Genomic DNA, 27,025 nt, shown 5'->3' on the forward strand with positions numbered 1-27,025 from the left:
CACCCCATCTTGGATTCCCCTAGGTCTCTAGTTTTAAAAAATGCACAGGTTTGGTGGGTTTCCCTATGTGCCAGCTGAGCTAGAGGCCAAAATCTACAAGTAGGCACTTTGCAAAAAACACCTGATTTCTTTAAAAAAATGTGATGTGTCCACGTTGTGTTTTGGGGCATTTCCTGTCACGGGCGCTAGGCCTACCCACACAAGTAAGGTATCATTTTTATCGGGAGACTTGGGGGAACGCTGGGTTGAAGGAAATTTGTGGCTCCTCTCGGATTCCAGAACTTTCTGTCACCGAAATGTGAGGAAAACCTGTTTTTTTAGCCAAATATTGAGGTTTGCAAAGGATTCTGGGTAACAGAACCTGGTCAGAGTCCCACAAGTCACCCCATCTTGCATTCCCCTAGGTCTCTAGTTTTCAAAAATTCACAGGTTTGGTAGGTTTCCCTAGCTGCCGGCTGAGCTAGAGGCCAAAATCTACAGGTAGGCACTTTGCAAAAAACACCTCTGTTTTCTTTCAAAAAATGTGATGTGTCCATGTTGTGTTTTGGGGCATTTCCTGTCATGGGCACTAGTCCTACCCACACAAGTGAGGTATCATTTTTATCGGGAGACTTTGGGGAACGCTGGATGGAAGGATATTTGTGGCTCCTCTCAGATTCCAGAACTTTCAGTCACCGAAATGTGAGGAAAACGTGTTTTTTTAAGCCAAATTTTGAGGTTTGCAAAGGATTCTGGGTAACAGAACCTGGTCAGAGCCCCACAAGTCACCCCATCTTGGATTCCCCTAGGTCTCTAGTTTTAAAAAATGCACAGGTTTGGTAGGTTTCCCTAGGTGCCAGCTGAGCTAGAGGCCAAAATCTACAGGTGGGCACTTTGCAAAAAACAACTCTGTTTTCTTTAAAAAAATGTGATGTGTCCACGTTGCGTTTTGGGGCATTTCCTGCCGCAGGCGCTAGGCGTACCCACACAAGTGAGGTATCATTTTTATCGGGAGACTTGGGGGAACGCTGAGTGGAAGGAAATTTGTGGCTCCTCTCAGATTCCAGAACTTTCTGTCACCGAAATATGAGGAAAACGTGTTTTTTTAGCCAAATGTTGAGGTTTGCAAAGGATTCTGGGTAACAGAACCTGGTCAGAGCCCCACAAGTCACCCCATCTTGCATTCCCCTAGGTCTCTAGTTTTCAGAAATGAACAGGTTTGGTAGGTTTCCCTAGGTGCCGACTGAGCTAGAGGCTAAAATCTACAGGTAGGCACTTGGCAAAAAACACCTGTTTTCTTTCAAGAAATGTGATGTGTCCACGTTGTGTTTTGGGGCATTTCCTGTCATGGGCGCTAGGCCTACCCACACAAGTGAGGTATAATTTTTATCGGGAGACTTAGGGGAACACTGGATGGAAGGAAATTTGTGGCTCCTCTCAGATTCCAGAACTTTCTGTCACCAAAATGTGAGGAAAATGTGTTTTTTTTAGCGAAATTTTGAGGTTTGCAAAGGATTCTGGGTAACAGAACCTGGTTAGAGCCCCACAAGTCACCCCATCTTGGATTCCCCTAGGTCTCTAGTTTTCAAAAATGTACAGGTTTGGTAGGTTTCCCTAGGTGCCGGCTGAGCTAGAGGCCAAAATCTACAGGTAGGCACTTTGCAAAAAACACCTCTGTTTTCTTTCAAAAAATGTGATGTGTCCACGTTGCGTTTTGGGGCATTTCCTGTCATGTGCGCTAGGCCTACCCACACAAGTGAGGTACCATTTTTATCGGGAGACTTGGGGGAACGCTGGGTGGATGGAAATTTGTGGCTCCCCTCAGATTCCAGAACTTTCTGTCACTGAAATGTGAGGAAAATATGTTTTTTAGTCAAATTTTGCGGTTTGCAAAGGATTCTGGGTAACAGAACCTGGTCAAAACCCCACAAATCACCCCATCTTGGATTTCCCTAGGTCTCTAGTTTTAAAAAATGCACAGGTTTTGTGGGTTTCCCTATGTGCCAGCTGAGCTAGAGGCCAAAATCTACAAGTAGGCACTTTGCAAAAAACACCTGTTTTCTTTAAAAAAATGTGATGTGTCCACGTTGTGTTTTGGGGCATTTCCTGTCACGGGCGCTAGGCCTACCCACACAAGTGAGGTATCATTTTTATCAGGAGACTTGGGGGAACGCTGGGTGGAAGGAAATTTGTGGCTCCTCTCGGATTCCAGAACTTTCTGTCACCGAAATGTGAGGAAAACCTGTTTTTTTAGCCAAATATTGAGGTTTGCAAAGGATACTGGGTAACAGAACCTGGTCAGAGTCCCACAAGTCACCCCATCTTGCATTCCCCTAGGTCTCTAGTTTTCAAAAATTCACAGGTTTGGTAGGTTTCCCTAGCTGCCGGCTGAGCTAGAGGCCAAAATCTACAGGTAGGCAGTTTGCAAAAAACACCTCTGTTTTCTTTAAAAAAATGTGATGTGTCCATGTTGTGTTTTGGGGCATTTCCTGTCACGGGCGCTAGGCCTACCCAAACAAGTGAGGTATCATTTTTATCGGGAGACTTGGGGGAACGCTGGGTGGAAGGAAATTTGTGGCTCCTCTCAGATTCCAGAACTTTCTGTCACCGAAATGTGAGGAAAATGTGTTTTTTTAGCCAAAGTTTGAGGTTTGCAAAGGATTCTTGGTAACAGAACCTTGTCAGAGCCCCACAAGTCACCCCATCTTGGATTCCTCTAGGTCTCTAGTTTTAAAAAATGCACAGGTTTGGTAGGTTTCCCTAGGTGCGGCTGAGCTAGAGGCCAAAATCTACAGGTAGGCAGTTTGCAAAAAACACCTCTGTTTTCTTTAAAAAAATGTGATGTGTCCATGTTGTGTTTTGGGGCATTTCCTGTCACGGGCGCTAGGCCTACCCAAACAAGTGAGGTATCATTTTTATCGGGAGACTTGGGGGAACGCTGGGTGGAAGGAAATTTGTGGCTCCTCTCAGATTCCAGAACTTTCTGTCACCGAAATGTGAGGAAAATGTGTTTTTTTAGCCAAAGTTTGAGGTTTGCAAAGGATTCTTGGTAACAGAACCTTGTCAGAGCCCCACAAGTCACCCCATCTTGGATTCCTCTAGGTCTCTAGTTTTAAAAAATGCACAGGTTTGGTAGGTTTCCCTAGGTGCGGCTGAGCTAGAGGCCAAAATCTACAGGTAGGCACTTTGCAAAAAACAGCTCTGTTTTCTTTCAAAAAATGTGATTTGTCCACGTTGCATTTTGGGGCGTTTCCTGTCGCAGGCGCTAGGCCTACCCACACAAGTGAGGTATTATTTTTATCGGGAGACTTGGGGGAATGCTGGGTGGAAGGAAATTTGTGGCTCCTCTCAGATTCCAGAACTTTCTGTCACCGAAATGTGAGGAAAACGTGTTTTTTTAGCCAAATTGTGAGGTTTGCAAAGGATTCTGGATAACAGAACCTGGTCAGAGCCCCACAAGTCACCCCATCTTGGATTCCCCTAGGTCTGTAGTTTTCAAAAATGCACAGGTTTGGTAGGTTTCCCTAGGTGCCGGCTGAGCTAGAGGCCAAAATCTACAGGTGGGCACTTTGCAAAAAACACCTCTGTTTTCTTTAAAAAAATGTGATGTGTCCACGTTGCGTTTTGGGGCATTTCCTGCCGCAGGCGCTAGGCGTACCCACACAAGTGAGGTATCATTTTTATCGGGAGACTTGGGGGAACGCTGAGTGGAAAGAAATTTGTGGCTCCTCTCAGATTCCAGAACTTTCTGTCACCGAAATATGAGGAAAACGTGTTTTTTTAGCCAAATTTTGAGGTTTGCAAAGGATTCTGGGTAACAGAACCTGGTCAGAGCCCCACAAGTCACCCCATCTTGCATTCCCCTAGGTCTCTAGTTTCAGAAATGAACAGGTTTGGTAGGTTTCCCTAGGTGCCGACTGAGCTAGAGGGCAAAATCTACAGGTAGGCAGTTTGCAAAAAACACCTCTGTTTTCTTTCAAAAAATGTGATGTGTCCATGTTGTGTTTTGGGGCATTTCCTGTCACAGGCGCTAGGCCTACCCAAACAAGTGAGGTATCATTTTTATCGGGAGACTTGGGGGAACGCTGGGTGGAAGGAAATTTGTGGCTCCTCTCAGATTCCAGAACTTTCTGTCACTGAAATGTGAGGAAAATATGTTTTTTAGCCAAATTTTGCGGTTTGCAAAGGATTCTGGGTAACAGAACCTGGTCAAAGCCCCACAAATCACCCCATCTTGGATTCCCCTAGGTCTCTAGTTTTAAAAAATGCACAGGTTTGGTGGGTTTCCCTATGTGCCAGCTGAGCTAGAGGCCAAAATCTACAAGTAGGCACTTTGCAAAAAACACCTGATTTCTTTAAAAAAATGTGATGTGTCCACGTTGTGTTTTGGGGCATTTCCTGTCACGGGCGCTAGGCCTACCCACACAAGTAAGGTATCATTTTTATCGGGAGACTTGGGGGAACGCTGGGTTGAAGGAAATTTGTGGCTCCTGTCGGATTCCAGAACTTTCTGTCACCGAAATGTGAGGAAAACCTGTTTTTTTAGCCAAATATTGAGGTTTGCAAAGGATTCTGGGTAACAGAACCTGGTCAGAGTCCCACAAGTCACCCCATCTTGCATTCCCCTAGGTCTCTAGTTTTCAAAAATTCACAGGTTTGGTAGGTTTCCCTAGCTGCCGGCTGAGCTAGAGGCCAAAATCTACAGGTAGGCACTTTGCAAAAAACACCTCTGTTTTCTTTCAAAAAATGTGATGTGTCCATGTTGTGTTTTGGGGCATTTCCTGTCATGGGCACTAGTCCTACCCACACAAGTGAGGTATCATTTTTATCGGGAGACTTTGGGGAACGCTGGATGGAAGGATATTTGTGGCTCCTCTCAGATTCCAGAACTTTCAGTCACCGAAATGTGAGGAAAACGTGTTTTTTTAAGCCAAATTTTGAGGTTTGCAAAGGATTCTGGGTAACAGAACCTGGTCAGAGCCCCACAAGTCACCCCATCTTGGATTCCCCTAGGTCTCTAGTTTTAAAAAATGCACAGGTTTGGTAGGTTTCCCTAGGTGCCAGCTGAGCTAGAGGCCAAAATCTACAGGTGGGCACTTTGCAAAAAACAACTCTGTTTTCTTTAAAAAAATGTGATGTGTCCACGTTGCGTTTTGGGGCATTTCCTGCCGCAGGCGCTAGGCGTACCCACACAAGTGAGGTATCATTTTTATCGGGAGACTTGGGGGAACGCTGAGTGGAAGGAAATTTGTGGCTCCTCTCAGATTCCAGAACTTTCTGTCACCGAAATATGAGGAAAACGTGTTTTTTTAGCCAAATGTTGAGGTTTGCAAAGGATTCTGGGTAACAGAACCTGGTCAGAGCCCCACAAGTCACCCCATCTTGCATTCCCCTAGGTCTCTAGTTTTCAGAAATGAACAGGTTTGGTAGGTTTCCCTAGGTGCCGACTGAGCTAGAGGCTAAAATCTACAGGTAGGCACTTGGCAAAAAACACCTGTTTTCTTTCAAGAAATGTGATGTGTCCACGTTGTGTTTTGGGGCATTTCCTGTCATGGGCGCTAGGCCTACCCACACAAGTGAGGTATAATTTTTATCGGGAGACTTAGGGGAACACTGGATGGAAGGAAATTTGTGGCTCCTCTCAGATTCCAGAACTTTCTGTCACCAAAATGTGAGGAAAATGTGTTTTTTTTAGCGAAATTTTGAGGTTTGCAAAGGATTCTGGGTAACAGAACCTGGTTAGAGCCCCACAAGTCACCCCATCTTGGATTCCCCTAGGTCTCTAGTTTTCAAAAATGTACAGGTTTGGTAGGTTTCCCTAGGTGCCGGCTGAGCTAGAGGCCAAAATCTACAGGTAGGCACTTTGCAAAAAACACCTCTGTTTTCTTTCAAAAAATGTGATGTGTCCACGTTGCGTTTTGGGGCATTTCCTGTCATGTGCGCTAGGCCTACCCACACAAGTGAGGTACCATTTTTATCGGGAGACTTGGGGGAACGCTGGGTGGATGGAAATTTGTGGCTCCCCTCAGATTCCAGAACTTTCTGTCACTGAAATGTGAGGAAAATATGTTTTTTAGTCAAATTTTGCGGTTTGCAAAGGATTCTGGGTAACAGAACCTGGTCAAAACCCCACAAATCACCCCATCTTGGATTTCCCTAGGTCTCTAGTTTTAAAAAATGCACAGGTTTTGTGGGTTTCCCTATGTGCCAGCTGAGCTAGAGGCCAAAATCTACAAGTAGGCACTTTGCAAAAAACACCTGTTTTCTTTAAAAATATGTGATGTGTCCACGTTGTGTTTTGGGGCATTTCCTGTCACGGGCGCTAGGCCTACCCACACAAGTGAGGTATCATTTTTATCAGGAGACTTGGGGGAACGCTGGGTGGAAGGAAATTTGTGGCTCCTCTCGGATTCCAGAACTTTCTGTCACCGAAATGTGAGGAAAACCTGTTTTTTTAGCCAAATATTGAGGTTTGCAAAGGATACTGGGTAACAGAACCTGGTCAGAGTCCCACAAGTCACCCCATCTTGCATTCCCCTAGGTCTCTAGTTTTCAAAAATTCACAGGTTTGGTAGGTTTCCCTAGCTGCCGGCTGAGCTAGAGGCCAAAATCTACAGGTAGGCAGTTTGCAAAAAACACCTCTGTTTTCTTTAAAAAAATGTGATGTGTCCATGTTGTGTTTTGGGGCATTTCCTGTCACGGGCGCTAGGCCTACCCAAACAAGTGAGGTATCATTTTTATCGGGAGACTTGGGGGAACGCTGGGTGGAAGGAAATTTGTGGCTCCTCTCAGATTCCAGAACTTTCTGTCACCGAAATGTGAGGAAAATGTGTTTTTTTAGCCAAAGTTTGAGGTTTGCAAAGGATTCTTGGTAACAGAACCTTGTCAGAGCCCCACAAGTCACCCCATCTTGGATTCCTCTAGGTCTCTAGTTTTAAAAAATGCACAGGTTTGGTAGGTTTCCCTAGGTGCGGCTGAGCTAGAGGCCAAAATCTACAGGTAGGCACTTTGCAAAAAACAGCTCTGTTTTCTTTCAAAAAATGTGATTTGTCCACGTTGCATTTTGGGGCGTTTCCTGTCGCAGGCGCTAGGCCTACCCACACAAGTGAGGTATTATTTTTATCGGGAGACTTGGGGGAATGCTGGGTGGAAGGAAATTTGTGGCTCCTCTCAGATTCCAGAACTTTCTGTCACCGAAATGTGAGGAAAACGTGTTTTTTTAGCCAAATTGTGAGGTTTGCAAAGGATTCTGGATAACAGAACCTGGTCAGAGCCCCACAAGTCACCCCATCTTGGATTCCCCTAGGTCTCTAGTTTTCAAAAATGTACAAGTTTTGTAGGTTTCCCTAGGTGCTGGCTGAGCTAGAGGACAAAATCTACAGGTAGGCACTTTGCAAAAAACACCTCTGTTTTCTTTAAAAAAATTTGATGTGTCGACGTTGCGTTTTGGGGCATTTTCTGTCGCAGGCGCTGGCCTACCCACACAAGTGAGGTATTATTTTTATCGGGAGACTTGGGGGAACGCTGGGTGGAAGGAAATTTGTGGCTCCTCTCAGATTCCAGAACTTTCTGTCACCGAAATGTGAGGAAAACGTGTTTTTTTAGCCAAATTGTGAGGTTTGCAAAGGATTCTGGATAACAGAACCTGGTCAGAGCCCCACAAGTCACCCCATCTTGGATACCCCTAGGTCACTAGTTTTCAAAAATGTACAAGTTTGGTAGGTTTCCCTAGGTGCTGGCTGATCTAGAGGACAAAATCTACAGGTAGGCACTTTGCAAAAAACACCTCTGTTTTCTTTAAAAAAATTTGATGTGTCTACGTTGCGTTTTGGGGCATTTCCTGTCATGGGCGCTAGGCCTACCCACGCAAGTGAGGTATCATTTTTATCAGGAGCCTTGGGGGAACGCTGGGTGGAAGGAAATTTGTGGCTCCTCTCTGATTCCAGAACTTTCTGTCACCAAAATTTGAGGAAAATGTGTTTTTTTAGCCAATGTTTGAGGTTTGCAAAGGATTCTGGGTAACAGAACCTGGTCAGAGCCCCACAAGTCACCCCATCTTGGATTCCCCTAGGTCTTTAGATTTACAAAATGCACAGGTTTGGAAGGTTTCTCTAGGTGCTGGCTGAGCTAGAGGACAAAATCTACAGGTAGGCACTTTGCAAAAAACACCTCTGTTTTCTTTCAAAAAATGTGATGTGTCCACGTTGCGTTTTGGGGCATTTCCTGTCATGGGCGCTAGGCCTACCCACACAAGTGAGGTACCATTTTTATCGGGAGACTTGGTGGAACACTGGGTGGATGGAAATTTGTGGCTCCTCTCAGATTCCAGAACTTTCTCTCACTGAAATGTGAGGAAAATATGTTTTTTAGCCAAATTTTGCAGTTTGCAAAGGATTCTGGGTAACAGAACCTGGTCAAAGCCCCACAAATCACCCCATCTTGGATTCCCCTAGGTCTTTATTTTTAAAAAATGCACAGGTTTGGTAGGTTTCCCTAGGTGCCGGCTGAGCTAGAGGCCAAAATCTACAGGTAGGCACTTTGCAAAAAACACCTCTGTTTTCTTTAAAAAAATGTGATGTGTCCACCTTGTGTTTTGGGGCATTTCCTGTCACAGGCGCTAGGCCTACCCACACAAGTGAGGTATCATTTTTATCGGGAGACTTGGGGGAATGCTGGGTGGAAGGGAATTTGTGGCTCCTCTCTGATTCTAGAACTTTCTGTCACCAAAATGTGAGGAAAATGTGTTTTTTTTAGCGAAATTTTGAGGTTTGCAAAGGATTCTGGGTAACAGAACCTGGTTAGAGCCCCACAAGTCACCCCATGTTGGATTCCCCTAGGTCTCTAGTTTTCAAAAATGTACAGGTTTGGTAGGTTTCCCTAGGTGCTGGCTGAGCTAGAGGCACCTGTGCGCCATGAGAGGTACATAAACCTGAGAAAACATTTGGCGGCATTTCAAGCAAGCCCCTATACCATGCTGCTCCCTGCTGATGATGGGCTAAACCCAGAAACACGTGTACAGGGATAAACAGCACTTGCTGCGCCTACAGAGGTGAAAGACTTTATTACTTACGGAATGGACTACGAATTCGACTGCATTTACCATGATGCATTGGGGTTGGACTTTGTTGCTGGAGTGTAGGCAGTGTGCTCCCTTTCTTTGTAATTTTGTCTTTGGACGGCTCCCTTGAGCCACGGCTGACGAGCCTTGGGAGGCACCTGTGCGCCATGAGAGGTACATAAACCTGAGAAAACATTTGGCGGCATTTCAAGCAAGCCCCTATACCATGCTGCTCCCTGCTGATGATGGGCTAAACCCAGAAACACGTGTACAGGGATAAACAGCACTTGCTGCGCCTACAGAGGTGAAAGACTTTATTACTTACGGAATGGACTACGAATTCGACTGCATTTACCATGATGCATTGGGGTTGGACTTTGTTGCTGGAGTGTAGGCAGTGTGCTCCCTTTCTTTGTAATTTTGTCTTTGGACGGCTCCCTTGAGCCACGGCTGACGAGCCTTGGGAGGCACCTGTGCGCCATGAGAGGTACATAAACCTGAGAAAACATTTGGCGGCATTTCAAGCAAGCCCCTATACCATGCTGCTCCCTGCTGATGATGGGCTAAACCCAGAAACACGTGTACAGGGATAAACAGCACTTGCTGCGCCTACAGAGGTGAAAGACTTTATTACTTACGGAATGGACTACGAATTCGACTGCATTTACCATGATGCATTGGGGTTGGACTTTGTTGCTGGAGTGTAGGCAGTGTGCTCCCTTTCTTTGTAATTTTGTCTTTGGACGGCTCCCTTGAGCCACGGCTGACGAGCCTTGGGAGGCACCTGTGCGCCATGAGAGGTACATAAACCTGAGAAAACATTTGGCGGCATTTCAAGCAAGCCCCTATACCATGCTGCTCCCTGCTGATGATGGGCTAAACCCAGAAACACGTGTACAGGGATAAACAGCACTTGCTGCGCCTACAGAGGTGAAAGACTTTATTACTTACGGAATGGACTACGAATTCGACTGCATTTACCATGATGCATTGGGGTTGGACTTTGTTGCTGGAGTGTAGGCAGTGTGCTCCCTTTCTTTGTAATTTTGTCTTTGGACGGCTCCCTTGAGCCACGGCTGACGAGCCTTGGGAGGCACCTGTGCGCCATGAGAGGTACATAAACCTGAGAAAACATTTGGCGGCATTTCAAGCAAGCCCCTATACCATGCTGCTCCCTGCTGATGATGGGCTAAACCCAGAAACACGTGTACAGGGATAAACAGCACTTGCTGCGCCTACAGAGGTGAAAGACTTTATTACTTACGGAATGGACTACGAATTCGACTGCATTTACCATGATGCATTGGGGTTGGACTTTGTTGCTGGAGTGTAGGCAGTGTGCTCCCTTTCTTTGTAATTTTGTCTTTGGACGGCTCCCTTGAGCCACGGCTGACGAGCCTTGGGAGGCACCTGTGCGCCATGAGAGGTACATAAACCTGAGAAAACATTTGGCGGCATTTCAAGCAAGCCCCTATACCATGCTGCTCCCTGCTGATGATGGGCTAAACCCAGAAACACGTGTACAGGGATAAACAGCACTTGCTGCGCCTACAGAGGTGAAAGACTTTATTACTTACGGAATGGACTACGAATTCGACTGCATTTACCATGATGCATTGGGGTTGGACTTTGTTGCTGGAGTGTAGGCAGTGTGCTCCCTTTCTTTGTAATTTTGTCTTTGGACGGCTCCCTTGAGCCACGGCTGACGAGCCTTGGGAGGCACCTGTGCGCCATGAGAGGTACATAAACCTGAGAAAACATTTGGCGGCATTTCAAGCAAGCCCCTATACCATGCTGCTCCCTGCTGATGATGGGCTAAACCCAGAAACACGTGTACAGGGATAAACAGCACTTGGTGCGCCTACAGAGGTGAAAGACTTTATTACTTACGGAATGGACTACGAATTCGACTGCATTTACCATGATGCATTGGGGTTGGACTTTGTTGCTGGAGTGTAGGCAGTGTGCTCCCTTTCTTTGTAATTTTGTCTTTGGACGGCTCCCTTGAGCCACGGCTGACGAGCCTTGGGAGGCACCTGTGCGCCATGAGAGGTACATAAACCTGAGAAAACATTTGGCGGCATTTCAAGCAAGCCCCTATACCATGCTGCTCCCTGCTGATGATGGGCTAAACCCAGAAACACGTGTACAGGGATAAACAGCACTTGCTGCGCCTACAGAGGTGAAAGACTTTATTACTTACGGAATGGACTACGAATTCGACTGCATTTACCATGATGCATTGGGGTTGGACTTTGTTGCTGGAGTGTAGGCAGTGTGCTCCCTTTCTTTGTAATTTTGTCTTTGGACGGCTCCCTTGAGCCACGGCTGACGAGCCTTGGGAGGCACCTGTGCGCCATGAGAGGTACATAAACCTGAGAAAACATTTGGCGGCATTTCAAGCAAGCCCCTATACCATGCTGCTCCCTGCTGATGATGGGCTAAACCCAGAAACACGTGTACAGGGATAAACAGCACTTGCTGCGCCTACAGAGGTGAAAGACTTTATTACTTACGGAATGGACTACGAATTCGACTGCATTTACCATGATGCATTGGGGTTGGACTTTGTTGCTGGAGTGTAGGCAGTGTGCTCCCTTTCTTTGTAGGTTTGCAAAGGATACTGGGTAACAGAACCTGGTCAGAGCCCCACAAGTCACCCCATCTTGGATTCCTCTAGGTCTCTAGTTTTAAAAAATGCACAGGTTTGGTAGGTTTCCCTAGGTGCGGCTGAGCTAGAGGCCAAAATCTACAGGTAGGCACTTTGCAAAAAACAGCTCTGTTTTCTTTCAAAAAATGTGATTTGTCCACGTTGCATTTTGGGGCGTTTCCTGTCGCAGGCGCTAGGCCTACCCACACAAGTGAGGTATTATTTTTATCGGGAGACTTGGGGGAATGCTGGGTGGAAGGAAATTTGTGGCTCCTCTCAGATTCCAGAACTTTCTGTCACCGAAATGTGAGGAAAACGTGTTTTTTTAGCCAAATTGTGAGGTTTGCAAAGGATTCTGGATAACAGAACCTGGTCAGAGCCCCACAAGTCACCCCATCTTGGATTCCCCTAGGTCTCTAGTTTTCAAAAATGTACAAGTTTGGTAGGTTTCCCTAGGTGCTGGCTGAGCTAGAGGACAAAATCTACAGGTAGGCACTTTGCAAAAAACACCTCTGTTTTCTTTAAAAAAAGTTGATGTGTCGACGTTGCGTTTTGGGGCATTTTCTGTCGCAGGCGCTGGCCTACCCACACAAGTGAGGTATTATTTTTATCGGGAGACTTGGGGGAACGCTGGGTGGAAGGAAATTTGTGGCTCCTCTCAGATTCCAGAACTTTCTGTCACCGAAATGTGAGGAAAACGTGTTTTTTAGCCAAATTGTGAGGTTTGCAAAGGATTCTGGATAACAGAACCTGGTCAGAGACACACAAGTCACCCCATCTTGGATACCCCTAGGTCACTAGTTTTCAAAAATGTACAAGTTTGGTAGGTTTCCCTAGGTGCTGGCTGATCTAGAGGACAAAATCTACAGGTAGGCACTTTGCAAAAAACACCTCTGTTTTCTTTAAAAAAAATTGATGTGTCTACGTTGCGTTTTGGGGCATTTCCTGTCATGGGCGCTAGGCCTACCCACGCAAGTGAGGTATCATTTTTATCAGGAGCCTTGGGGGAACGCTGGGTGGAAGGAAATTTGTGGCTCCTCTCTGATTCCAGAACTTTCTGTCACCAAAATTTGAGGAAAATGTGTTTTTTTAGCCAATGTTTGAGGTTTGCAAAGGATTCTGGGTAACAGAACCTGGTCAGAGCCCCACAAGTCACCCCATCTTGGATTCCCCTAGGTCTTTAGATTTAAAAAATGCACAGGTTTGGAAGGTTTCTCTAGGTGCTGGCTGAGCTAGAGGCCAAAATCTACAGGTAGGCACTTTGCAAAAAACACCTCTGTTTTCTTTCAAAAAATGTGATGTGTCCACGTTGCGTTTTGGGGCATTTCCTGTCATGGGCGCTAGGCCTACCCACACAAGTGAGGTACCATTTTTATCGGGAGACTTGGTGGAACGCTGGGTGGATGGAAATTTGTGGCTCCTCTCAGATTCCAGAACTTTCTCTCACTGAAATGTGAGGAAAATATGTTTTTTAGCCAAATTTTGCAGTTTGCAAAGGATTCTGGGTAACAGAACCTGGTCAAAGCCCCACAAATCACCCCATCTTGGATTCCCCTAGGTCTTTATTTTTAAAAAATGCACAGGTTTGGTAGGTTTCCCTAGGTGCCGGCTGAGCTAGAGGCCAAAATCTACAGGTAGGCACTTTGCAAAAAACACCTCTGTTTTCTTTAAAAAAATGTGATGTGTCCACCTTGTGTTTTGGGGCATTTCCTGTCACAGGCGCTAGGCCTACCCACACAAGTGAGGTATCATTTTTATCGGGAGACTTGGGGGAATGCTGGGTGGAAGGGAATTTGTGGCTCCTCTCTGATTCTAGAACTTTCTGTCACCAAAATGTGAGGAAAATGTGTTTTTTTTAGCGAAATTTTGAGGTTTGCAAAGGATTCTGGGTAACAGAACCTGGTTAGAGCCCCACAAGTCACCCCATCTTGGATTCCCCTAGGTCTCTAGTTTTCAAAAATGTACAGGTTTGGTAGGTTTCCCTAGGTGCCGGCTGAGCTAGAGGCCAAAATCTACAGGTAGGCACTTTGCAAAAAACACCTCTGTTTTCTTTCAAAAAATGTGATGTGTCCATGTTGTGTTTTGGGGCATTTCCTGTCATGTGCGCTAGGCCTACCCACACAAGTGAGGTACCATTTTTATCTGGAGACTTGGGGGAACGCTGGGTGGAAGGAAATTTGTGGCTCCTCTCAGATTCCAGAACTTTCTATCACCGAAATGTGAGGAAAATGTGTTTTTTAGCCACATTTTGAGGTTTGCAAAGGATTCTGGGTAACAGAACCTGGTCAGAGCCCCACAAGTCACCCCATGTTGGATTCCCCTAGGTCTTTATTTTTTAAAAATGCACAGGTTTGGTAGGTTTCTCTAGGTGCTGGCTGAGCTAGAGGCCAAAATCTACAGGTAGGCACTTTGCAAAAAACACCTCTGTTTTCTTTCAAAAAATGTGATGTGTCCACGTTGCGTTTTAGGCCATTTCCTGTCATGGGCGCTAGGCCTACCCACACAAGTGAGGTACCATTTTTATCGGGAGACTTGGTGGAACGCTGGGTGGATGGAAATTTGTGGCTCCTCTCAGATTCCAGAACTTTCTGTCACTGAAATGTGAGGAAAATATGTTTTTTAGCCAAATTTTGCGGTTTGCAAAGGATTCTGGGTAACAGAACCTGGTCAAAGCCCCACAAATCACCCCATCTTGGATTCCCCTAGGTCTCTAGTTTTAAAAAATGCACAGGTTTGGTGGGTTTCCCTATGTGCCAGCTGAGCTAGAGGCCAAAATCTACAAGTAGGCACTTTGCAAAAAACACCTGTTTTCTTTAAAAAAATGTGATGTGTCCACGTTGTGTTTTGGGGCATTTCCTGTCACGGGCGCTAGGCCTACCCACACAAGTGAGGTATCATTTTTATCGGGAGACTTGGGGGAACGCTGGGTGGAAGGAAATTTGTGGCTCCTCTCGGATTCCAGAACTTTCTGTCACCGAAATGTGAGGAAAACCTGTTTTTTTAGCCAAATATTGAGGTTTGCAAAGGATACTGGGTAACAGAACCTGGTCAGAGTCCCACAAGTCACCCCATCTTGCATTCCCCTAGGTCTCTAGTTTTCAAAAATTCACAGGTTTGGTAGGTTTCCCTAGCTGCTGGCTGAGCTAGAGGCCAAAATCTACAGGTAGGCAGTTTGCAAAAAACACCTCTGTTTTCTTTCAAAAAATGTGATGTGTCCATGTTGTGTTTTGGGGCATTTCCTGTCACGGGCGCTAGGCCTACCCAAACAAGTGAGGTATCATTTTTATCGGGAGACTTGGGGGAACGCTGGGTGGAAGGAAATTTATGGCTCCTCTCAGATTCCAGAACTTTCTGTCACTGAAAGGTGAGGAAAATATGTTTTTTAGCCAAATTTTGCGGTTTGCAAAGGATTCTGGGTAACAGAACCTGGTCAAAGCCCCACAAGTCACCCCATCTTGGATTCCCCTAGGTCTCTAGTTTTAAAAAATGCACAGGTTTGGTGGGTTTCCCTATGTGCCAGCTGAGCTAGAGGCCAAAATCTACAAGTAGGCACTTTGCAAAAAACACCTGATTTCTTTAAAAAAATTTGATGTGTCCACGTTGTGTTTTGGGGCATTTCCTGTCACGGGCGCTAGGCCTACCCACACAAGTAAGGTATCATTTTTATCGGGAGACTTGGGGGAACGCTGGGTGGAAGGAAATTTGTGGCTCCTCTCGGATTCCAGAACTTTCTGTCACCGAAATGTGAGGAAAATGTGTTTTTTTAGCCAATGTTTGAGGTTTGCAAAGGATTCTGGGTAACAGAACCTGGTCAGAGTCCCACAAGTCACCCCATCTTGCATTCCCCTAGGTCTCTAGTTTTCAAAAATTCACAGGTTTGGTAGGTTTCCCTAGCTGCCGGCTGAGCTAGAGGCCAAAATCTACAGGTAGGCACTTTGCAAAAAACACCTCTGTTTTCTTTCAAAAAATGTGATGTGTCCATGTTGTGTTTTGGGGCATTTCCTGTCATGGGCACTAGGCCTACCCACACAAGTGAGGTACCATTTTTATCGGGAGACTTTGGGGAACGCTGGATGGAAGGATATTTGTGGCTCCTCTCAGATTCCAGAACTTTCTGTCACTGAAAAGTGAGGAAAATATGTTTTTTAGCCAAATTTTGCGGTTTGCAAAGGATTCTGGGTAACAGAACCTGGTCAAAGCCCCACAAGTCACCCCATCTTGGATTCCCCTAGGTCTCTAGTTTTAAAAAATGCACAGGTTTGGTGGGTTTCCCTATGTGCCAGCTGAGCTAGAGGCCAAAATCTACAAGTAGGCACTTTGCAAAAAACACCTGATTTCTTTTAAAAAATTTGATGTGTCCACGTTGTGTTTTGGGGCATTTCCTGTCACGGGCGCTAGGCCTACCCACACAAGTAAGGTATCATTTTTATCGGGAGACTTGGGGGAACGCTGGGTGGAAGGAAATTTGTGGCTCCTCTCGGATTCCAGAACTTTCTGTCACCGAAATGTGAGGAAAACCTGTTTTTTTAGCCAAATATTGAGGTTTGCAAAGGATTCTGGGTAACAGAACCTGGTCAGAGTCCACAAGTCACCCCATCTTGCATTCCCCTAGGTCTCTAGTTTTCAAAAATTCACAGGTTTGGTAGGTTTCCCTAGCTGCCGGCTGAGCTAGAGGCCAAAATCTACAGGTAGGCACTTTGCAAAAAACACCTCTGTTTTCTTTCAAAAAATGTGATGTGTCCATGTTGTGTTTTGGGGCATTTCCTGTCATGGGCACTAGGCCTACCCACACAAGTGAGGTGCCATTTTTATCAGGAGACTTTGGGGAACGCTGGATGGAAGGATATTTGTGGCTCCTTTCAGATTCCAGAACTTTCAGTCACCGAAATGTGAGGAAAATGTGTTTTTTTAGCCAAAGTTTGAGGTTTGCAAAGGATTCTGGTTAACAGAACCTTGTCAGAGCCCCACAAGTCACCCCATTTTGGATTCCCCTAGGTCTCTAGTTTTAAAAAATGCACAGGTTTGGTAGGATTCCCTAGGTGCGGCTGAGCTAGAGGCCAAAATCTACAGGTAGGCACTTTGCAAAAAACAGCTCTGTTTTCTTTCAAAAAATGTGATTTGTCCACGTTGCATTTTGGGGCGTTTCCTGTCGCAGGCGCTAGGCCTACCCAAACAAGTGAGGTATTATTTTTATCGGGAGACTTGGGGGAACGCTGGGTGGAAGGAAATTTGGGGCTCCTCTCAGATTCCAGAACTTTCTGTCACCGAAATGTGAGGAAAACGTGTTTTTTTAGCCAAATTGTGAGGTTTGCAAAGGATTCTGGATAACAGAACCTGGTCAGAGCCCCACAAGTCACCCCATCTTGGATTCCCCTAGGTCTCTAGTTTTCAAAAATGTACAAGTTTGGTAGGTTTCCCTAGGTGCTGGCTGAGCTAGAGGACAAAATATACAGGTAGGCACTTTGCAAAAAACACCTCTGTTTTCTTTAAAAAAATTTGATGTGTCTACGTTGCGTTTTGGGGCATTTTCTGTCGCGGGCGCTAGGCCTACCCACGCAAGTGAGGTATCATTTTTATCAGGAGCCTTGGGGGAACGCTGGGTGGAAGGAAATTTGTGGCTCCTCTCTGATTCCAGAACTTTCTGTCACCAAAATTTGCGGAAAATGTGTTTTTTTAGCCAATGTTTGAGGTTTGCAAAGGATTCTGGGTAACAGAACCTGGTCAGAGCCCCACAAGTCACCCCATCTTGGATTCCCCTAGGTCTTTAGATTTAAAAAATGCACAGGTTTGGTAGGTTTCTCTAGGTGCTGGCTGAGCTAGAGGCCAAAATCTACAGGTAGGCACTTTGCAAAAAACACCTCTGTTTTCTTTCAAAAAATGTGATGTGTCCACGTTGCGTTTTGGGGCATTTCCTGTCATGGGCGCTAGGCCTACCCACACAAGTGAGATACCATTTTTATCGGGAGACTTGGTGGAACGCTGGGTGGATGGAAATTTGTGGCTCCTCTCAGATTCCAGAACTTTCTGTCACTGAAATGTGAGGAAAATATGTTTTTTAGCCAACTTTGCGGTTTGCAAAGGATTCTGGGTAACAGAACCTCGTCAAAGCCCCACAAATCACCCCATCTTGGATTCCCCTAGGTCTCTAGTTTTAAAAAATGCACAGGTTTGGTGGGTTTCCCTCTGTGCCAGCTGAGCTAGAGGCCAAAATCTACAAGTAGGCACTTTGCAAAAAACACCTGTTTTCTTTAAAAAAAATGTGATGTGTCCACGTTGTGTTTTGGGGCATTTCCTGTCATGGGCGCTAGGCCTACCCACACAAGTGAGGTATCATTTTTATCGGGAGACTTGGGGGAACGCTGGGTGGAAGGAAATTTGTGGCTCCTCTCGGATTCCAGAACTTTCTGTCACCGAAATGTGAGGAAAACCTGTTTTTTTAGCCAAATATTGAGGTTTGCAAAGGATTCTGGGTAACAGAACCTGGTCAGAGTCCCACAAGTCACCCCATCTTGCACTCCCCTAGGTCTCTAGTTTTCAAAAATTCACAGGTTTGGTAGGTTTCCCTAGCTGCCGGCTGAGCTAGAGGCCAAAATCTACAGGTAGGCACTTTGCAAAAAACACCTCTGTTTTCTTTCAAAAAATGTGATGTGTCCATGTTGTGTTTTGGGGCATTTCCTGTCATGGGCACTAGGCCTACCCACACAAGTGAGGTACCATTTTTATCGGGAGACTTTGGGGAACGCTGGATGGAAGGATATTTGTGGCTCCTCTCACATTCCAGAACTTTCAGTCACCGAAATGTGAGGAAAATGTGTTTTTTTAGCCAAAGTTTGAGGTTTGCAAAGGATTCTGGGTAACAGAACCTTGTCAGAGCCCCACAAGTCACCCCATCTTGGATTCCTCTAGGTCTCTAGTTTTAAAAAATGCACAGGTTTGGTAGGTTTCCCTAGGTGCGGCTGAGCTAGAGGCCAAAATCTACAGGTAGGCACTTTGCAAAAAACACCTCTGTTTTCTTTCAAAAAATGTGATGTGTCCACGTTGCGTTTTGGGGCATTTCCTGTCATGGGCGCTAGGCCTACCCACACAAGTGAGATACCATTTTTATCGGGAGACTTGGTGGAACGCTGGGTGGATGGAAATTTGTGGCTCCTCTCAGATTCCAGAACTTTCTGTCACTGAAATGTGAGGAAAATATGTTTTTTAGCCAACTTTGCGGTTTGCAAAGGATTCTGGGTAACAGAACCTCGTCAAAGCCCCACAAATCACCCCATCTTGGATTCCCCTAGGTCTCTAGTTTTAAAAAATGCACAGGTTTGGTGGGTTTCCCTCTGTGCCAGCTGAGCTAGAGGCCAAAATCTACAAGTAGGCACTTTGCAAAAAACACCTGTTTTCTTTAAAAAAAATGTGATGTGTCCACGTTGTGTTTTGGGGCATTTCCTGTCATGGGCGCTAGGCCTACCCACACAAGTGAGGTATCATTTTTATCGGGAGACTTGGGGGAACGCTGGGTGGAAGGAAATTTGTGGCTCCTCTCGGATTCCAGAACTTTCTGTCACCGAAATGTGAGGAAAACCTGTTTTTTTAGCCAAATATTGAGGTTTGCAAAGGATTCTGGGTAACAGAACCTGGTCAGAGTCCCACAAGTCACCCCATCTTGCACTCCCCTAGGTCTCTAGTTTTCAAAAATTCACAGGTTTGGTAGGTTTCCCTAGCTGCCGGCTGAGCTAGAGGCCAAAATCTACAGGTAGGCACTTTGCAAAAAACACCTCTGTTTTCTTTCAAAAAATGTGATGTGTCCATGTTGTGTTTTGGGGCATTTCCTGTCATGGGCACTAGGCCTACCCACACAAGTGAGGTACCATTTTTATCGGGAGACTTTGGGGAACGCTGGATGGAAGGATATTTGTGGCTCCTCTCACATTCCAGAACTTTCAGTCACCGAAATGTGAGGAAAATGTGTTTTTTTAGCCAAAGTTTGAGGTTTGCAAAGGATTCTGGGTAACAGAACCTTGTCAGAGCCCCACAAGTCACCCCATCTTGGATTCCTCTAGGTCTCTAGTTTTAAAAAATGCACAGGTTTGGTAGGTTTCCCTAGGTGCGGCTGAGCTAGAGGCCAAAATCTACAGGTAGGCACTTTGCAAAAAACAGCTCTGTTTTCTTTAAAAAAATGTGATTTGTCCACGTTGCATTTTGGGGCGTTTCCTGTCGCAGGCGCTAGGCCTACCCACAAAAGTGAGGTATTATTTTTATCGGGAGACTTGGGGGAATGCTGGGTGGAAGGAAATTTGTGGCTCCTCTCATATTCCAGAACTTTCTGTCACCGAAATGTGAGGAAAACGTGTTTTTTTAGCCAAATTGTGAGGTTTGCAAAGGATTCTGGATAACAGAACCTGGTCAGAGCCCCACAAGTCACCCCATCTTGGATTCCCCTAGGTCTCTAGTTTTCAAAAATGTACAAGTTTGGTAGGTTTCCCTAGGTGCTGGCTGAGCTAGAGGACAAAATCTACAGGTAGGCACTTTGCAAAAAACACCTCTGTTTTCTTTAAAAAAATTTGATGTGTCGACGTTGCGTTTTGGGGCATTTTCTGTCGCAGGCGCTGGCCTACCCACACAAGTGAGGTATTATTTTTATCGGGAGACTTGGGGGAACGCTGGGTGGAAGGAAATTTGTGGCTCCTCTCAGATTCCAGAACTTTCTGTCACCGAAATGTGAGGAAAACGTGTTTTTTTAGCCAAATTGTGAGGTTTGCAAAGGATTCTGGATAACAGAACCTGGTCAGAGCCCCACAAGTCACCCCATCTTGGATTCCCCTAGGTCACTAGTTTTCAAAAATGTACAAGTTTGGTAGGTTTCCCTAGGTGCTGGCTGAGCTAGAGGCCAAAATCTACAGGTAGGCACTTTGCAAAAAACACCTCTGTTTTCTTTCAAAAAATGTGATGTGTCCACGTTGCGTTTTGGGGCATTTCCTGTCATGGGCGCTAGGCCTACCCACACAAGTGAGGTACCATTTTTATCGGGAGACTTGGTGGAACGCTGGGTGGATGGAAATTTGTGGCTCCTCTCAGATTCCAGAACTTTCTGTCACTGAAATGTGAGGAAAATATGTTTTTTAGCCAAATTTTGCAGTTTGCAAAGGATTCTGGGTAACAGAACCTGGTCAAAGCCCCACAAATCACCCCATCTTGGATTCCCCTAGGTCTTTATATTTAAAAAATGCACAGGTTTGGTAGGTTTCCCTAGGTGCCGGCTGAGCTAGAGGCCAAAATCTACAGGTAGGCACTTTGCAAAAAACACCTCTGTTTTCTTTAAAAAAATGTGATGTGTCCACCTTGTGTTTTGGGGCATTTCCTGTCACAGGCGCTAGGCCTACCCACACAAGTGAGGTATCATTTTTATCGGGAGACTTGGGGGAATGCTGGGTGGAAGGGAATTTGTGGCTCCTCTCTGATTCTAGAACTTTCTGTCACCAAAATGTGAGGAAAATGTGTTTTTTTTAGCGAAATTTTGAGGTTTGCAAAGGATTCTGGGTAACAGAACCTGGTTAGAGCCCCACAAGTCACCCCATCTTGGATTCCCCTAGGTCTCTAGTTTTCAAAAATGTACAGGTTTGGTAGGTTTCCCTAGGTGCCGGCTGAGCTAGAGGCCAAAATCTACAGGTAGGCACTTTGCAAAAAACACCTCTGTTTTCTTTCAAAAAATGTGATGTGTCCACGTTGCGTTTTGGGCCATTTCCTGTCATGGGCGCTAGGCCTACCCACACAAGTGAGGTACCATTTTTATCGGGAGACTTGGTGGAACGCTGGGTGGATGGAAATTTGTGGCTCCTCTCAGATTCCAGAACTTTCTGTCACTGAAATGTGAGGAAAATATGTTTTTTAGCCAAATTTTGCGGTTTGCAAAGGATTCTGGGTAACAGAACCTGGTCAGAGCCCCACAAGTCACCCCATTTTGGATTCCCCTAGGTCTCTAGTTTTCAAAAATGTACAAGTTTGGTAGGTTTCCCTAGGTGCTGGCTGAGCTAGAGGACAAAATCTACAGGTAGGCACTTTGCAAAAAACACCTCTGTTTTCTTTAAAAAAATTTGATGTGTCTACGTTGCGTTTTGGGGCATTTTCTGTCGCGGGCGCTAGGCCTACCCAAGCAAGTGAGGTATAATTTTTATCAGGAGACTTGGGGGAACGCTGGGTGGAAGGAAATTTGTGGCTCCTCTCTGATTCCAGAACTTTCTGTCACCAAAATTTGAGGAAAATGTGTTTTTTAGCCAATGTTTGAGGTTTGCAAAGGATTCTGGGTAACAGAACCTGGTCAGAGCCCCACAAGTCACCCCATCTTGGATTCCCCTAGGTCTTTATTTTTCAAAAATGCACAGGTTTGGTAGGTTTCCCTAGGTGCCGGCTGAGCTAGAGGCCAAAATCTACAGGTAGGCACTTGGCAAAAAACACCTCTGTTTTCTTTCAAAAAATGTGATGTGTCCACGTTGTGTTTTGGGGCATTTCCTGTCACAGGCGCTAGGCCTACCCACACAAGTGAGGTATCATTTTTATCGGGAGACTTGGGGGAATGCTGGGTGGAAGGAAATTTGTGACTCCTCTCAGATTCCAGAACTTTCTGTCACCGAAATGTGAGGAAAATGTGTTTTTTTTAGCCAAATGTTGAGGTTTGCAAAGGATTCTGGGTAACAGAACCTGGTCAGAGCCCCACAAGTCACGCCATCTTGCATTCCCCTAGGTCTCTAGTTTTCTGAAATGCACAGGTTTGGTAGGTTTCCCTAGGTGCCCACTGAGCTAGGGCCAAAATCTACAGGTAGGCACTTTGCAAAAAACACCTCTGTTTTCTTTCAAAAAATGTGATGTGTCCATGTTGTGTTTTGGGGCATCTCCTGTCATGGGCGCTAGGCCTACCCACACAAGTGAGGTACCATTTTTATCGTAAGACTTGGAGGAACGCTGGGTGGAAGGAAATTTGTGGCTCCTCTCAGATTCTAGAACTTTCTGTCACCGAAATGTGAGGAAAATGTGTTTTTTTAGCCAAAGTTTGAGGTTTGCATAGGATTCTGGGTAACAGAACCTGGTCAAAGCCCCACAAATCACCCCATCTTGGATTCCCCTAGGTCTTTATTTTTAAAAAATGCACAGGTTTGGTAGGTTTCCATAGGTGCCGGCTGAGCTAGAGGCCAAAATCTACAGGTAGGCACTTTGCAAAAAACACCTCTGTTTTCTTTAAAAAAATGTGATGTGTCCACCTTGTGTTTTGGGGCATTTCCTGTCACAGGCGCTAGGCCTACCCACACAAGTGAGGTATCATTTTTATCGGGAGACTTGGGGGAATGCTGGGTGGAAGGGAATTTGTGGCTCCTCTCTGATTCTAGAACTTTCTGTCACCAAAATGTGAGGAAAATGTGTTTTTTTTAGCGAAATTTTGAGGTTTGCAAAGGATTCTGGGTAACAGAACCTGGTTAGAGCCCCACAAGTCACCCCATCTTGGATTCCCCTAGGTCTCTAGTTTTCAAAAATGTACAGGTTTGGTAGGTTTCCCTAGGTGCCGGCTGAGCTAGAGGCCAAAATCTACAGGTAGGCACTTTGCAAAAAACACCTCTGTTTTCTTTCAAAAAATGTGATGTGTCCATGTTGTGTTTTGGGGCATTTCCTGTCATGTGCGCTAGGCCTACCCACACAAGTGAGGTACCATTTTTATCGGGAGACTAGGGGGAACGCTGGGTGGAAGGAAATTTGTGGCTCCTCTCAGATTCCAGAACTTTCTATCACCGAAATGTGAGGAAAATGTGTTTTTTAGCCACATTTTGAGGTTTGCAAAGGATTCTGGGTAACAGAACCTGGTCAGAGCCCCACAAGTCACCCCATCTTGGATTCCCCTAGGTCTTTATTTTTTAAAAATGCACAGGTTTGGTAGGTTTCTCTAGGTGCTGGCTGAGCTAGAGGCCAAAATCTACAGGTAGGCACTTTTCAAAAAACACCTCTGTTTTCTTTCAAAAAATGTGATGTGTCCACGTTGCGTTTTGGGCCATTTCCTGTCATGGGCGCTAGGCCTACCCACACAAGTGAGGTACCATTTTTATCGGGAGACTTGGTGGAACGCTGGGTGGATGGAAATTCGTGGCTCCTCTCAGATTCCAGAACTTTCTGTCACTGAAATGTGAGGAAAATATGTTTTTTAGCCAAATTTTGCGGTTTGCAAAGGATTCTGGGTAACAGAACCTGGTCAGAGCCCCACAAGTCACCCCATTTTGGATTCCCCTAGGTCTCTAGTTTTCAAAAATGTACAAGTTTGGTAGGTTTCCCTAGGTGCTGGCTGAGCTAGAGGACAAAATCTACAGGTAGGCACTTTGCAAAAAACACCTCTGTTTTCTTTAAAAAAAATTGATGTGTCTACGTTGCGTTTTGGGGCATTTTCTGTCGCGGGCGCTAGGCCTACCCAAGCAAGTGAGGTATCATTTTTATCAGGAGACTTGGGGGAACGCTGGGTGGAAGGAAATTTGTGGCTCCTCTCTGATTCCAGAACTTTCTGTCACCAAAATTTGAGGAAAATGTGTTTTTTAGCCAATGTTTGAGGTTTGCAAAGGATTCTGGGTAACAGAACCTGGTCAGAGCCCCACAAGTCACCCCATCTTGGATTCCCCTAGGTCTTTATTTTTCAAAAATGCACAGGTTTGGTAGGTTTCCCTAGGTGCTGGCTGAGCTAGAGGCCAAAATCTACAGGTAGGCACTTGGCAAAAAACACCTCTGTTTTCTTTCAAAAAATGTGATGTGTCCACGTTGTGTTTTGGGGCATCTCCTGTCATGGGCGCTAGGCCTACCCACACAAGTGAGGTACCATTTTTATCGTAAGACTTGGAGGAACGCTGGGTGGAAGGAAATTTGTGGCTCCTCTCAGATTCCAGAACTTTCTGTCACCGAAATGTGAGGAAAATGTGTTTTTTTAGCCAAAGTTTGAGGTTTGCAAAGGATTCTGGGTAACAGAACCTTGTCAGAGCCCCACAAGTCACCCCATCTTGGATTCCCCTAGGTCTTTATTTTTCAAAAATGCACAGGTTTGGTAGGTTTCCCTAGGTGCCGGCTGAGCTAGAGGCCAACATCTACAGGTAGGCACTTGGCAAAAAACACCTCTGTTTTCTTTAAAAAAATGTGATGTGTCCACGTTGTGTTTTGGGGCATTTCCTGTCACGGGCGCTAGGCCTACCCACACAAGTGAGGTATCATTTTTATCAGGAGACTTGAGGGAACGCTGGGTGGAAGGAAATTTGTGGCTCCTCTCTGATTCCAGAACTTTCTGTCACCAAAATTTGAGGAAAATGTGTTTTTTTAGCCAAAGTTTGAGGTTTGCAAAGGATTCTGGGTAACAGAACCTGGTCAGAGCCCCACAAGTCACCCCATCTTGGATTCCCCTGGGTCTCTAGTTTTCAAAAATGTACAAGTTTGGTAGGTTTCCCTAGGTGCTGGCTGAGCTAGAGGACAAAATCTACAGGTAGGCACTTTGCAAAAAACACCTCTGTTTTCTTTAAAAAAAATTGATGTGTCTATGTTGCGTTTTGGGGCATTTTCTGTCGCGGGCGCTAGGCCTACCCAAGCAAGTGAGGTATCATTTTTATCAGGAGACTTGGGGGAACGCTGGGTGGAAGGAAATTTGTGGCTCCTCTCTGATTCTAGAACTTTCTGTCACCAAAATTTGAGGAAAATGTGTTTTTTAGCCAATGTTTGAGGTTTGCAAAGGATTCTGGGTAACAGAACCTGGTTAGAGCCCCACAAGTCACCCCATCTTGGATTCCCCTAGGGCTCTAGTTTTAAAAAATGTACAGGTTTGGTAGGTTTCCCTAGGTGCCGGCTGAGCTAGAGGCCAAAATCTACAGGTAGGCACTTTGCAAAAAACACCTCTGTTTTCTTTCAAAAAATGTGATGTGTCCATGTTGTGTTTTGGGGCATTTCCTGTCATGTGCGCTAGGCCTACCCACACAAGTGAGGTACCATTTTTATCGGGAGACTAGGGGGAACGCTGGGTGGAAGGAAATTTGTGGCTCCTCTCAGATTCCAGAACTTTCTATCACCGAAATGTGAGGAAAATGTGTTTTTTAGCCACATTTTGAGGTTTGCAAAGGATTCTGGGTAACAGAACCTGGTCAGAGCCCCACAAGTCACCCCATTTTGGATTCCCCTAGGTCTCTAGTTTTCAAAAATGTACAAGTTTGGTAGGTTTCCCTAGGTGCTGGCTGAGCTAGAGGACAAAATCTACAGGTAGGCACTTTGCAAAAAACACCTCTGTTTTCTTTAAAAAAATTTGATGTGTCTACGTTGCGTTTTGGGGCATTTTCTGTCGCGGGCGCTAGGCCTACCCAAGCAAGTGAGGTATCATTTTTATCAGGAGACTTGGGGGAACGCTGGGTGGAAGGAAATTTGTGGCTCCTTTCTGATTCCAGAACTTTCTGTCACCAAAATTTGAGGAAAATGTGTTTTTTAGCCAATGTTTGAGGTTTGCAAAGGATTCTGGGTAACAGAACCTGGTCAGAGCCCCACAAGTCACCCCATCTTGGATTCCCCTAGGTCTTTATTTTTCAAAAATGCACAGGTTTGGTAGGTTTCCCTAGGTGCTGGCTGAGCTAGAGGCCAAAATCTACAGGTAGGCACTTGGCAAAAAACACCTCTGTTTTCTTTCAAAAAATTTGATGTGTCCACGTTGTGTTTTGGGGCATTTCCTGTCACAGGCGCTAGGCCTACCCACACAAGTGAGGTATCATTTTTATCGGGAGACTTGGGGGAATGCTGGGTGGAAGGAAATTTGTGACTCCTCTCAGATTCCAGAACTTTCTGTCACCGAAATGTGAGGAAAATGTGTTTTTTTTAGCCAAATGTTGAGGTTTGCAAAGGATTCTGGGTAACAGAACCTGGTCAGAGCCCCACAAGTCACCCCATCTTGCATTCCCCTAGGTCTCTAGTTTTCTGAAATGCACAGGTTTGGTAGGTTTCCCTAGGTGCCCACTGAGCTAGGGCCAAAATCTACAGGTAGGCACTTTGCAAAAAACACCTCTGTTTTCTTTCAAAAAATGTGATGTGTCCACGTTGTGTTTTGGGGCATCTCCTGTCATGGGCGCTAGGCCTACCCACACAAGTGAGGTACCATTTTTATCGTAAGACTTGGAGGAACGCTGGGTGGAAGGAAATTTGTGGCTCCTCTCAGATTCCAGAACTTTCTGTCACCGAAATGTGAGGAAAATGTGTTTTTTTAGCCAAAGTTTGAGGTTTGCAAAGGATTCTGGGTAACAGAACCTTGTCAGAGCCCCACAAGTCACCCCATCTTGGATTCCCCTAGGTCTTTATTTTTCAAAAAT

The sequence above is a fragment of the Pleurodeles waltl genome, chromosome 2_2 (assembly GCF_031143425.1).
Source record: "Pleurodeles waltl isolate 20211129_DDA chromosome 2_2, aPleWal1.hap1.20221129, whole genome shotgun sequence".
Classification (NCBI taxonomy): Eukaryota; Metazoa; Chordata; class Amphibia; order Caudata; family Salamandridae; genus Pleurodeles; species Pleurodeles waltl.